At 41.8% G+C, this 14,486-nt stretch overlaps 1 protein-coding gene across 1 annotated transcript in view; it reads right to left on the bottom strand.

Moving 5' to 3' along the window:
* The window catches only part of LOC109061185 (transmembrane protein 182-like), a 29,525-nt gene that overhangs the window by 11,547 nt on the left and 3,492 nt on the right, over nt 1-14,486 (bottom strand). The window lies entirely within an intron of this gene.

Here is a 14,486-nt window from a genome sequence, read left to right as displayed (position 1 = left end):
AATAAATAAATTAGGTAGAATAAGTTTAATTAAACTTTCAAGGTTCAAGTCTTGTTCGTACCTAAAATAATTAGGCCCAAAGAGAATACTAGAAGTAATGATCATATGAAATGATCTGAGAGGAAAATTTGAATGATTCAAAACAAATTTAATGTTTCAATTAAATTTGAATTTGAGACAATTAATAATTGTGAGTCAGTATTTCCCTTTCTAGTAAAAGGTTAGCCGGCAGTTTAAGACATTAACTTGTAAGCACAAAACACAAGATACTTCTCTTTTCAATAAGAATAAGGCTTTATTAGATAAATCTAAGACATATAAACTAATCTAACACAAGCACACGCACTCACATTCACACAAGTTGCAGGAATATAGAAAGTTAGGAAAGAATGGGTTTAAGAATGAAAATGTAAAATCCCAAGTTTACAGCAATACGTGAAATTGCATAGACATGAACAACCATCAATCACTTAATTAACCCTCGTGTAAAGGGGGTTCCCTTTGTTGTCGTTGAAAAGGGGGTTTCCAGAGGTTGCTGATTGACTGGAAGTTCAGTAGTCGTTGACGTGACGTCTTGGGAAGCCCGTGGTTGGGTCGTTGGCTGACGATGCCGAGTTGTGGGCTGGTTGAAGTTTCAGATGTGCACGTGAGGTCAGACTCGGAGACACGGTGAGTTACAAAACTTAACTCAGAACACGAAACTCACAAACGGAAAAGAAAAGAAACTAAAGTAAAAGAATAGAAGTAAAGTTTGACGAGACTAGGTGGTGTTTCTTCTCATCGTGGCTAAGTAGCAGCAGGTATGCAGGCCGAAGCACACTGGAACAGCGCTCAAAGAACGCTAAAAGTGATGACTAAAAGCAGCAGCTGAAAAGGCAAAGCTAAAAGCTGGCCAAAAGCTAAATTTGATGGTGTCCTGAGTATTTAAACTGGCCTTTTGGTCCACCTAAAATGTTTTTCTTGACCAATTAGATATTGTCTTTGTTCGGGGTGTTGCGATGTTTGTCCTACCCATTCATAAATCATATAAGTGATTAGAAACATTATAGTCAAATGTGTGGGTTTCATATTATTATATGGAGTTAAGCAATGGACTGATATTCCTTTATAAGACTTTTGAGTTCATTTTGGTGCATCTACATCTGTAAAAGTCAGTTTTTGTGCCATTCTCTGATATAAGGACGTTCTGTGGAGACCAGAGGTTAAAAAGGAATTAAAAAGGAATTTCAGCCTGGTTCTTCTAGTTGGGGGAAGTCAATCAGATGATCTTATTTACTCTCATGGGTTTACATGTGATGGTCAGGCTGTGCATCTCTTTGACCACCAATCTTGATCCCTCTCCCCAAATTTGACAATCTCTTCTCTGAATTGAAATTGTCAATATTTGTTCTAATGGTGTTAATGTTGAAAGCTGTTCTCTGAAATAGTTGGCTGGTTATCTTGCTTTAGACTGTGGTGCTAGGAGTTGATTTACAACCATGCTCCCGATCGAATCTTTAATTTGTCTGGTTCGGGTCTGATACGCTACATTATATAAAATTATATATATATATATATATATATATATATATATAGATAGATAGATAGATAGATATACACAGGTGCATCTCAATAAATTAGAATGTCGTGGAAAAGTTCATTTATTTCAGTAATTCAACTCAAATTGTGAAACTCGTGTATTAAATAAATTCAGTTCACACAGACTGAAGTAGTTTAAGTCTTTGGTTCTTTTAAGTGTGATGATTTGGGCTCACATTTAATAAAAACCCAACAATTCCATCTCAACAAATTTGAATACTTCATAAGACCAATAAAAAAAGTCAGTGAATTATTTGCCTTCTGGAAAGTATGTTCATTTACTGTACATGTACTCAATACTTGGTAGGGGCTCCTTTTGCTTTAATTACTGCCTCAATTCGGCATGGCATGGAGGTGATCAGTTTGTGGCACTGCTGAGGTGGTATGGAAGCCCAGGTTTCTTTGACAGTGGCCTTCAGCTAATCTGCATTTTTTGGTCTCTTGTTTCACATTTCTTCACAGGAGAACTTCTACCTGACAGTCAAAGTGGCAATGTCTGCAGATTCCAAATCCCAGTCAAGTACACCAACACCATGGTCATTTAACCAACTTTTGGTGCTTTTGGCAGTGTGGGCAGGTGCCAAATCCTGCTGGAAAATGAAATCAGCATATTCAAAAAGCTGGTCAGCAGAAGGAAGCATTAAGTGCTTCAAAATTTCTTGGTAAATGGGTGCAGTGACTTTGGTTTTCAAAAAAACACAATGGACCAACACCAGCAGATGACATTGCACCCCAAATCATCACAGACTATGGAAACTGTAAGTGACATGTGAGTATCTTTGTAATTATTTCACAAGTTTTGACGCGTATCTTCTCATCTTGTATTCATCACTCGAAGTCTAGAAGTTTCCTTAATCGTGGTTTATTCTTCCCAGTCAATAAAGAATCACATTTCTCAAATACAGCATAATCTTCTTGTTCAGTGATACCTTCTCAACAACTTATTTGTAGAGATACTTGTGAGCCAATATATGCTGTATGAAATACAATTACGAAACGGTCAAAAGCTTTGTGTTCTCTCGTTTGTCTGAACTTACTGCCTCTGTGTTAATACTTTTTCTTAAAAGAAAAAAAACGTCTCAGGTTACGCATGTAATCATGGTTCCTCGAAGGAACAAGACACTGCGTCGGAGATGCTTTGGGGAACGCCCCTCAGCGTGAACCGCTCTGAATCACGTGTGTAATCAGTCCAATGGATGGGCGAGACGTCATAGGCGGGTGACGTCAGAGACCAGGAAGTTTAAAAGCACGTGCGGCGAAGCCGGCATTAGCCTCAAGTGGATGAAGCAAGCGCTGGCAGAGATGCTGGAAGTGTGGCACTGCGACACAGCGTCTCGTTCCTTCGAGGAACCATGGTTACATGCGTAACGAGAATGCCCACGCCGCCAGACTTACAAATCTCTGCCTAGTGTGGGAAGCTGCACAACTTAAGCAAGAGACGGAGCCAGGACCCTGACAGTAATCCGGGACATACCGTCCAATGGCCAAACTTCAGAGGAGTGAGTCTTGACCCCAAGAGAGGGGAAATCAGAGGACTCGAGGCTTTAAGATAGCATCCTGATCCAACGCTTAGCATAAGCTTCTTCTGGCCGGAGGCCTTAGCCTCAGCGCACTGCAGAGGAAACGTGTAACCAGAGGGTGTCTTCCCACTGACTGGCAACCGAGAGGGGCACGGTAGGCCACAATGGCCGCCACGTAGACCTTCAGGGTGGAGTGGGTCAACCCTGCGGAGAGAAGGGCCTGAAGGAACTCCAGAACTGTACCAACCGGGCAGTTAACTGGAACACCGGCAGGGTTGGCAGATCGATCTCCTGAGGGCACTGAGGAGAGACGGGCACCATGTAATGCGGTGTATACCGCTCTTCCCCAGAAGGGCCTGCCCTCTGAGGTCCTGAGCCACAGCATCAGGACTCTCATAGCTGAAGTCTCCTAAAACGACGGTCCTCAGACCCACGTCGTCTGCTAGGAAGACTAGACCAGATCCTGGTCGAGGCAGGACCCCATGAAGTACACTTGGCAGGGACTCCCATACCGCCATGTGACCTCGTAGGGGAACCAGTCTCGCAAGACTGGCCTCTGGTGCGCCTAGAGCCACTAGCTCGGTGCCCTGAAGCGGCGGACCGGCAGGGGACAACCGTACTAGCTACTCTAGGGACCTCCGTACAGATTGCGAGCCTCTTAGCACCGATACGTTTCCGGGCGGTAACTGAGAGAAGCGCTCGCCGGAGACCGCTGCGCCCTGGAACACCGGCAGTGTTGGCAGATCGATCTCCTGAGGGCCCTGAGGAGAGACGGGCACCGTGTAATGCGGTGTACACCGCTCTTCCCCAGAGGGAGCTGGCCCTCAAAAAGTCCTAAGCCTTATGCGTCAGGACGTTATGACGAAGGCTCTCTGGCGAAAATGACGGTCCACTGAACCGCATTCCACTAGAAGCCTTCGGCCTGGGAGCGCCACTCTGACTCTAGCATCAGCGGAGTACAAAAAGTGACAACCCCGGCGCGAGGGGCTGGAACACGGTAGGGTTGGGACTGCTCCGCCCAGCAGCCCCTGACCGCCTCAACCTCCTCAGAGGAAGAGAGGTAAACACGTGTTCTCACTCGAGAAATTACAACCCAGGAGCCCCTATACATCTAACTGTCATAGTCAGATAAATATTTCAGTTTATTCCTCAGAGTTAAATGTAGTCAATAACCAGACGAGTAAACACGGTGAAAGTGAAACTACTTTGTTTGGCCTTCCAAAAGAGGACGATATCCGCTCCGTCATGCCTGGGGCTGATCCGTGCTGGTCACTGAGGAAATGCATCAACTTTGCACTGTGGATCACAGAATCGGCTTTCACCGTGAACAAAGTAGAGTCCGGCCCGGGGTCGTCACATGTGGTTGCCGCAGGACCAAGGTACGCTCCTTCGTAGAATCCGCCTGCCGCACCGTTCTCAAGGCAACCGCCTCTGCTCACTCAAGCCGGCTGCGGCTCACTCTAGACCTCCGGCCTCAGCTCACTCAAGGCCACGGTGTGTGATGCTGTTTCGTTGAGAAAGGGAAACTACTTTGTTTTTGCCTTCCAAAGGAAAACACGACTAGAAATCATATATCACGTTTATAATGGGTTTTATGTTTTTGTCTGGTCGCTCCGGCCGAACAAGGCATCACAATATGTTAAGACACGTGTAAGGAGCGAAATTATTTCCTTATGAAATGAATTCTTTGTGAAGCCAGACTTTCAGGAACTCTCGCAATGCAAATGCAGATGCACCAAGACAATGGGCTTTGATCTCCTCGTGGAGCAAAACAAACAGATAGGAAGATCTGGAAGAAAGACCATTTACTCTTTGGTCCCTTCACCCATCCTTTCTCCCTGGGTACAAGGTCCAGGTCACTAAAAGTTGACAGAGAAATGCCAAGAACTCAAGTTACTATTCTCACATGAAACATTAACTATATCTTCAGGATTCATGATCATAAACTTTTCATGTTTGGTATCATTTTAAAGGTCTTTGTGCGATTGGTGAAATGGTCTCAATTTCATAGTAGTCGTTTATATTATGAGAAAGATTGAAAACTTTTGTAGAATTGTGTTCTGCTGAGAAGGAGGTGTGTCTCCCTTTTGGGGTCTTTGAGAATGTTTATCTCCAGCCAGGTGTGACCCTTATGTGATCACGGGAACCTAAAAAAACCAAAAGGTCTTTTATGTTTTTACAGCTGATTTGAAGATTTCTTTGTTATCTGGTCTGAGTATTTAAGGGAAGTGACAAAACACTACTGGGCAATTCTGTTGCCAGAAAGCCTGTAGTGTGGAGTGTATTACATATGCTCCATACTATGTATCTTCTTGAAGTCAGGAATACTACTATTTATTCAAAAATGTAATTTTTTTAAACACATTGTGCCTACAGAGCACACTGTATAGTTGTTTGTGCTACTACATGTACACATTGGCTGGTTAAGTTTATTCTCTAAAACACCTGAGTGCTTTGCTATGCATTTTAGACCATGTGTCTTAAATTAGGATAACTGTTACATGTGTGACTATGTTAAATTTGTGTGCCTCCTGCATGGATCACTTGGCCGTTCCCAATATGGCTACAGTGTCTTTGTGCAGAAGCAAATCCTCAACAAAACTACAATGTGATTTACAATTACACTGTCCTTTCTAAATTGGATTCTAATTATTTTCATTATGTAATTGGCATGATACAATTTTACCTGACTGATAATAAATTGTTATATTTGATTTATCCTAAACTCTCCTGAAATCATTATGACTAGTAAACTGTGAGGAGGCTTTTATTACCGCAAATCTACGACCAGGATAGGTCAAACTGAAGGCTCGAGAATGATAGGAGCAGTAGGCACTTCATCGAAGACTTTCTGATTTCTGTCTATCACTGCTGTTAGCAAGTTGTATGGGAAAAGACTAAATAAACTACACTTTTGTCATAAGCAAGCAGTAGGCGGCAGCCGAAACATGTATTAGTCTACCTACATCCTCTGACTAACATCAGACTGGCGAGTTTGTGATCGTAAGATCCACGTGAAGCTAGCGTGAGACTTAAAAGAGACATTAGGTCCCCAGTGAACGGATAATTGAAAGTATAGTGAGTCCGGAATAATCAAATATCAAAATTGATACATAATCAACCTTTGTGATCAGTATTTAAATAGAAACATTGTCTAAATTCAGTGATCACATGAAATTGGAGTCAGATTAAACACGGAGCTAGAATAAATTTACACTAAATTCTGATAAATTCAGAAGCGCAAATAAAAGACCGAATACGCATTAAACCTTTGACCAGGCCACTGGATTCCGCTTTTTGGGCTGGCGGGTGGAACCTTACACACGTAACATTTCCGTCTGACGCTTAAGGCATTCGGCCAATCACAACACGCTGGATAGCTGGCCAATCACAGCACACCTCGCTTTTCAGAAGATGAGCCTTGTGAAAATCGATACGTTTCAGAAGGTGGGGCATAGAGGAGAATAATGTACAGTATGTGGAAAATAATGTTTTTTTTTTACCTTAAACCGCATAAACACATTTCATCTCACCAAACACACAAAATAATGTTCTTTTTAGCAGCATTATATGACCCCTTTAAAAGCTGAAGAATTCCAAAGGAATCATGTTATTTTGACAGGAAAATACAACAAAGAATATACACTAAATTTAACGTTACAACTCTCTCTCTCTCTCTCTCTCTCTCTCTGCATGTGTGAAACAAAGCAACGACGAGTCGTGCGCCTTCACACTAGAGTTTACGGTATGTCAAATACAGGTGCGCTGCGCATCCATTTAGATGAACTGAAAAATGGCACATATCGCTCGACACTGTGAAACACTGAAAAACACTGAAGCGCTCAGTCAGAGAGTGTTAGGCGAGTGAAAATATCTGTGCTAAACTTCTACTTAGCCTCAAACTCACACACTGGTGAGTAAAATCTGAGAATTTATTAGCCATTGGCTAATATTAGACATCATTTAGTCGCCCAGAGTGAAGATTTACTCGCAATGTAGAGGGTTGAGCATGCACACATATTTTTCTCTTCTGACGCAGATATACTGTACACAACCTTGTGTTTTTGATAGAAATCTGTATTAGTGTTATTAGAATATATACTCGCACACAAAAAAATTCTAATTTCCATTTCTTTCAGGTGGTGCAACATTGATGAGCGACAAGGAGATGGTGAAGCGGGGCCGAGGTGTTGTCGATTTCTGTTCATCAGAGGTAGTCGTTGCAGTGAAGTGGTTCGACAACAAGTGTGTCACCCTGCTGAGCAGCGCATGTGGGGTGGAGCCGCTGTCTTCAGTGAAAAGATACAAAAAGGAGGCACAACAGAAGGTTGACGTCCCCTGCCCATCCATCGTCCTTGCATACAATCAAGCCATGGGAGGCATCGATCTCTCCGATATGCTTGTGCACCTCTACAAAACGCCAATGAAGGCACGGCGCTGGTACCTCCCATTGTTTGGGTACATCATTGACGTGAGCATTGTGAATGCATGGCTTATCTACAAGCGGGACTGCAACCTTCTCAAAGAGAAACCGATGCCCTTGAAGAAGTTCCGTTTGTCGGTGGCAGCCACGTTGAAGGGACCCAACAAGGTACCAGCCAGGGTTGGCCGGCCCCCAAGTGCAAAGCACAAGCCACAAGTCCGTCGCCCTAAACCCCGAGTTCTCCATCCCAGCCTGGAGGTCCACTACGATGGCACTGGACAATGGCCCACATTTGGCACTCAGCGAGGGAGGTGCAACTTGTGCAAAGGTGGAGTGTCGCGTTGGCAATGTTCCAAATGTGGAGATGGGAAGTTGTTCCTTTGTTTAAACAACAAAAACCAGTGCTTTGTTGCATATCACCAGAGGTGAATGTATTAAAAAATGCACAGGGACAACTGACCATTACACCAACAGGGACTTAGCCTTCCAAGAAGAGTGGAAGCGGTTATAGATGCAAAGGGGGGACCAACTCAGTGTTAATGTCTATGTATTTAGAATGCAATGTCATTGTTCCTGTTGGTGCAAATGGTCAGGCGTCCCAACACTTCCACCCATACAGTGTATGCATTTGATATTTTATTCTAATTGTATTATTTCTGCATTAGATGCATTTTAATATTTTTTACTATACTTTTACTATAATCTCCAGAGTTAGCTAATGAGAAGTGGTTCCATTGTTTGAACAACAAAAAAAAAAAATGGTGATTTGCTACATTAAATATCATATCTATACACCATATCAGTAATTTGTTCTTTTATATTACATTTGCTAGTTGTCAAGTTAAGAAACTTCCTAACGATGGAGTTTGCAGAAGGAAGCCAGAATTTTTGTCGCAACTTTGACAGCATATAGTTCCTTCCACAATGTCCAATTCTCTCATGAATGTCTCTTAAGATTAAAGTTGTGACATTTGAGTCTTTGGGTATAATGATGGGATGCTTTGCATGCTCAGACATTGCAGATCTACCAAGACAACCACCAACTCTTAGCAATCCACCCTGAAGTGTCAGATCCATTTTAGAAAGGCAACTGTTCTTTTTCACAGATGTATTAACTTTTTGCAACATGGATATTTCTTCTTTGAATCTTTGATCTCATTTTCACGGCTCTCTTTAATTTGTACCAATCTGAGTAATAATTGATCAATTTGTTCACAGCATCTGTGTCATCCACTGCATACAGAAGATTTACTGAGTGTTTAACCTCATTGTCATTCACATAATTTGATAGGTCATGATTTGTCTCAGGCCAGTAGCTTTCTGGTTCTTTGAGAAAAGAAGGACCATTGATCCAGCTCACATTTTTCATGAACCTTTCACAAGTAAGTCCCCTGGATGCACAATCAGCAGGATTCATAGAGGTATTGACGTACCTCCACTGTTGTGGTCTAGTTGACTCTCGTATGATGGCAACTCTGTTTGCAACAAACATTTTGAAACGGAGACCTTCATTGTCAATACATCTCAAAACAGTGGTGCTGTCAGTCCAGAATACAGATTCATGCAATTCTAGTTCCAGTTCATCTTTCAGCATCTTGTCTGTTTTAACAGCAACAACTGCAGCAATCAACTCCATACGTGGAATAGTGGTCTGCTTCAGTGGCGCCACACGAGACTTCCCCATCATGAAGGCGCGATGTGCAAGTCAATCAGCGTTTAACAATCTGAGGTATGAGACAACTCCATATCCCACCTCACTAGCGTCTGAGAAGTGTAGTTGCGCGGAAGTGGACACTCCAAAGTCAACTGGTTTTATACACCTTGGTACACTGAAGTCAGCCAACTGATTTAGCCTGCTTAACCAGGAAATCTACTTTTCTGCACTCTGTTCTGGAATGTCATCATCCCATGCAAGTTTTTCTCTGCATAACTGTTGCATTAAAATTTTTGATGGCAATATTACAGGTGCGAGAAAGCCCAAGGGGTCATAGATGGAGCTTGTGACTGACAGGATTCCTCTTCTGTTTACAGGTTTTTCTTTCAAATTGATTCTGAATTTGAACACATCTGAATTGACACACCATAACACCCCTAATGCTCTCTCTGCAGGTAGTGCATCTTTGCTCAAATCCATGTCTCTGACACCTGCAATTCTTTCACTTTCTGGAACAGAGGCCAACAAGGCACGACTGTTGCTTGCCCATTTTGTAAGACGAAATCCTCCACTCGCACAAAGTTTTGTGAGATCATTGTGCAAGGCAACTGCTTGAGCAGAGCTTGAAACGGACTTTAAACAGTCGTCTACATAAAAGTTCTTGAGAACTGTATTGACTGCTTCAACTGATGACTTGCTACGATTGTCTTCTGCTGTTTTCCTAAGGGCAAAATTAGCTACACTTGAAGATGACTTAGCTCCAAAGAGATGGACAACCATCTTGTACTCGTCCAAGTTCTGATTTAAATCTCCATCTGGCCACCATAGGAAGCGAAGCATGTCACTGTCTTTTTCAGGAACTCTCACCTGGTAGTACATAGCTTCAATATCTGCAATCATGGCAACTGACTCTTGTCTGAAGTGAGTGAGCACTAAAAACAACTAACATTTCATTCCTCTAACCATTATAAACCCACTATTTAAAGACATTCCTTGAAAACTGGCAGCACAGTCAAACACCACTATCAGTTTCTTCTTCTAAGGATGGTATACCCCGTGATGAGGTATATACCAAACTTGACCATCTTGACGACTTAAGTGTGATGTATTCACCTTGACTGCGTAACCTTTGTTTAGCATGTCAGTCATGAAGTTTGTGTACTCTGCATGAAAGGAACGATTTTTCTGAAATTTCTTCTTGATATTTAGTGCTCGCTGGACAGCAGCAGTACGATTGTTAGGCATTTGGATGACCGTTTTCTTGATGGGAAGGTCAATGTAATAGTGACCATCAGAAAACTGCACTGAATTAGACACAGATTCCAAAAACTGGTGATCCAACTGTGTCAATTCAGCTTTGTCATCACAATTTCTTTCAGGAAAATCATGGTTGTACTGTTGTATCAGCATCTGTTCCACACTCTCAATGGAGATTCTGTTGACTGTAAGGTTTGTTTGTGCATCTCCATGTATGCTTTCCTCAACAGGTTCCCTAAGAGGTCCATTTAAAATCCATCCAAGGGCAGTTTTCACTGCATACGGCCCATTGTGCTTACTATTAATTACTTTCCAAGGTTCCAGAAGCTTGAACTCCTTGTTTCCTATGAGGAGTTCCACTTCAGCATCAATGTGAGGCAATTTCACTTCACTAAGGTACGGCCATTTGTCAACATCATGTTGTTGTGGAATATTTTCCATTGACACTGGTATGCTCATTCGTGTAAACACTTTGGGAAGTTCAATGAAGTTGTTTTCTTCCAATCCACTCACTTACAAGTCGGTGAGCACATAACTTTCCACTCGTTTCTCTGAGTTCATGGTGCTAAGCATCATCACAATCTTTCTACCCTGGACAATCAACTTTCTTGCTAGTGCATCAGTACAGAAGGTGGCAGAGCTGCCTGGGTCCATAAAAGCATACACTTCCAAACACTCTTTCCAAATCACTCTTTTTGGACTTTATCTTGACAGGAACTATGGCAAGAACACAGTTGTCTCCGGACCCAGTGCAGGCACTTGTCTCATGACTCACTGTGGCAGGTAAAGTGGTAACTTCAGTCTTTTCAACTTTTACCATTTCCTTCTCAGGAATCTTGTCTTGTGTGGTTAAGTGTAACATGCTAGGATGTTTCTTTAAGCACAGCTGACATGTGCTTCTTCTGTTACAGTCTTTGCTTAATTGTCCTTTCACTAAGCATCCAAAGCAAAATCCACTCTTTCTTAAAAAGTCCAATTTGTCTTTATATGCCTTAGCACTGAACTGGTAACATTGCTCCAAGGTATGACCTTTCTCACAGAATGCACAAGGTTTTGTGTAGGCACTGGTGACTGATATACTGTTGGTTTTCAACATAGTCAAGTCTTTTTGAGTTTCACCAACCTGTTTGACGTCAGTTACAAAACTGCTGATTCTTTTTGCTTCTCTTTTAAGCTTAGGTCCTTGAAGAGACTTGTTGGTGTGTTTTTTATCACCTGCCAAAGCATCCAGATCTCCAAAAAGTGGGTTTGATATTACCTTTGCTTGGCGATCAACAAACTCCACCAACTGAATGAACTTGGCTCTTCTTCTGTTGCGCTCCTCATACTCGTAAGCATGTGCTCTCCATTTTTCACGCAACTTGTAGGGCAGCTTTGAGATAATAATCCTCATGTTGGTAGGATTATCCAACTCATCCATATATTCAATGTCCTCCATTACGTTGCGGCAAGTGACTAGGAACAATGAAATTGCGCTTAAAGACTTTCCATCCTCTGACTTTATTTCAGGCCATCTGAATGTCTTTTGCATTAAGGCTGTTGCAATTTGCAGTTCATTTCCAAACTTCTCGTGCAAGAGCCTCATTGCTTTTGCATAACCACGATCATCTGGCATATGCTGACAACTTCTTACAAGGTCTCTGGGCTCACCTCTGGTATACTGCTCCAGGAAGTATAACTTGTCAGCACTACTGTCAGCTCTGGAGTCGAAAGAATGTTTGAATGCTTTCATAAAAGACCTGAACTCAAGTGGATCTCCATGAAACAAAGGAACATCACGTTGAGGTAGACAAGACATCTGTTGATTCTTCACAAGCATTGCTGTGATATCTGTCTGACGTTTCATCACTTTTTGAAGTTCTGATGTATCATTATTATGGCCAGATACTTCATTGACTGGTGCTGACCATTCCTTAGCAGTATTTGTTTTCATAGGTCTGACACTTACAGGTATACTTGAGTAAATTACTTCAGGATGCGATGACTTTTTGCTGTGATTTGATGTTACACTATATTCATCATATAATTTTCCTGGTTTGGAATGCATACATCAGCTGCTTGGATAGCCCCATTTTGACTTGCACACTGTTGTTGTTCTTCGCAATCTTGATAAAGCAGCCTTCAAAGTGGCTGCTTTAGCCAACAAAGCTGCTCTGTTAGCTTCTTTCTTAAGACGAGCTGTGGATGCTGTGGATATTGAGGATTTTTTGGAAGCAGACGTTGCTCCACATCCTGACTTATTAGAAGTGATACTCTTGGACGACACCATTGACACACTGTTCATTGGTGAGACTAAATTGTCACAAATTTGAGACATCTTAATGAACTTCTTGGTTTCCTCAATCCACAACTCCACTTTTTCCATGAATTTTTTGCAGCATAATAATTTAGGCTGAAACCAGAAATCCTGATCGGCATCATGGTCTTCATCTTTTAAATACAGCAACACTGATGCATTACTTTCAACAAATTCTTCAAACAGCAGTTTGTAGACTTTAAATTGCTGGTTTTCAACATCATTCAAGTTGCAAACATTCTCCATAAGCAGTTCAATCTCGTTTGATTTTGCGGTTAATTGCCTCAACTTGCCTCTTCTGGCGTTTATCTTGCTGTGGAGCTTCTCTTCAAAACCCTTGTCAGTTGGCGCCCTCTTGCGTTCGGACAGCGTAATAGCATCATCGTCGTCTTTGTTATCCGCCATTTGTGAAACTTAATAGCGTGCAAGTTCACTTACGATTGAAGTTGCTCATTAACACTTCTTGCAAAGATGATGATCGATCTCCCTTGATTTATACCTCCATTGAACACAATACTGCACGACGTTGTTTGTCCACAGCAAGCGAGCCCTTCTGCCTTCGCATGCACTGTCTTCTTCTAAAGTGCTCTAAAGTGCGCACTTGCAATAATTCCTTTTAGCTTAAACAACGGAGAAAGCTTTTGACTTACATGTAAGGGACATGTGAGTATCTTTGTAATTATTTCACAAGTTTTGACCGTATCTTCTTATCTTGTATTCATCACTCGAAGTCTAGAAGTTTCCTTAATCATGGTTTATTCTTCCCAGTCAATAAAGAATCACATTTCTCAAATACAGCATAATCTTCTTGTTCAGTGATACCTTCTCAACAACTTATTTGTAGAGACACTTGTGAGCCTATTTATGCTATATGAAATAGTTACGAAACGGTCAAAAGCTTTGTGTTCTTCCGTTCGTCTGAACTTACTGCCTCTGCGTCAATACTTTTTCTTAAAAAAAAAAAACTACAAAACAATGACATCACTGAACATGCGCAGTAAGAACAAATATAAACCAAATAAATATATTCAACAGTAAATAACATTAACAAAAACAATTATTGTACCAAATTTACACAATAAAAATGTGAAATATAAACATAAAATATAAATTCTGAAATATGAAATATGGCTCTTACAGAAACTTAACACTGGACTTCAAGCAACTTGGGCTATGAGTTTCTCCACCGTTCCTCCAGACTCTAGGACCTTGGTTTCCAAATGAAATACAAAACTTGCTCTCATCTGAAAAGAGGACTTTGGACCACTGGGCAACAGTCCAGTTCTTCTTCTCCTAAGCCCAGGTAAGACGCCTCTGACAATGTCTGTGGTTAAGGAGTGGCTTAACAAGAGGAATACGACAACTATAGCCAAATTCCTTGACACATCTACGTGTGGTGGCTCTTGATGCCTTGACCCCAGCCTCAGTCCATTCCTTGTGAAGTTCACTCAAATTTTTGAATCGATTTTGCTCAACAATCCTCATAAGGCTGTGGTTCTCTCGGTTGGTTGTGCATCTTTTTCTTCCACACTTTTTCTTTCCACTCAACTTGCTTGGATACAACACTCTGTGAACAACCAGCTTCTTTGGCAATTAATGTTTGTGGTTTACCCTCCTTGTAAAGGGTGTCAATGATTGTCTTCTGGACAACTGTCAGATCAGCAGTCTTCCCCCATGATTGTGAAGCCTAGTGAACCAAACTGAGAGACCATTTTGAAGGCTCAGAAAACCTTTGCAGGTGTTTTGAGTTGATTAGCT

This window comes from Cyprinus carpio, chromosome B6, assembly GCF_018340385.1.
Source record: "Cyprinus carpio isolate SPL01 chromosome B6, ASM1834038v1, whole genome shotgun sequence".
Classification (NCBI taxonomy): Eukaryota; Metazoa; Chordata; class Actinopteri; order Cypriniformes; family Cyprinidae; genus Cyprinus; species Cyprinus carpio.
The sequence above is the reverse complement of the archived record's forward strand: the minus strand, read 5'-3'. Positions and strand labels throughout refer to the sequence as shown.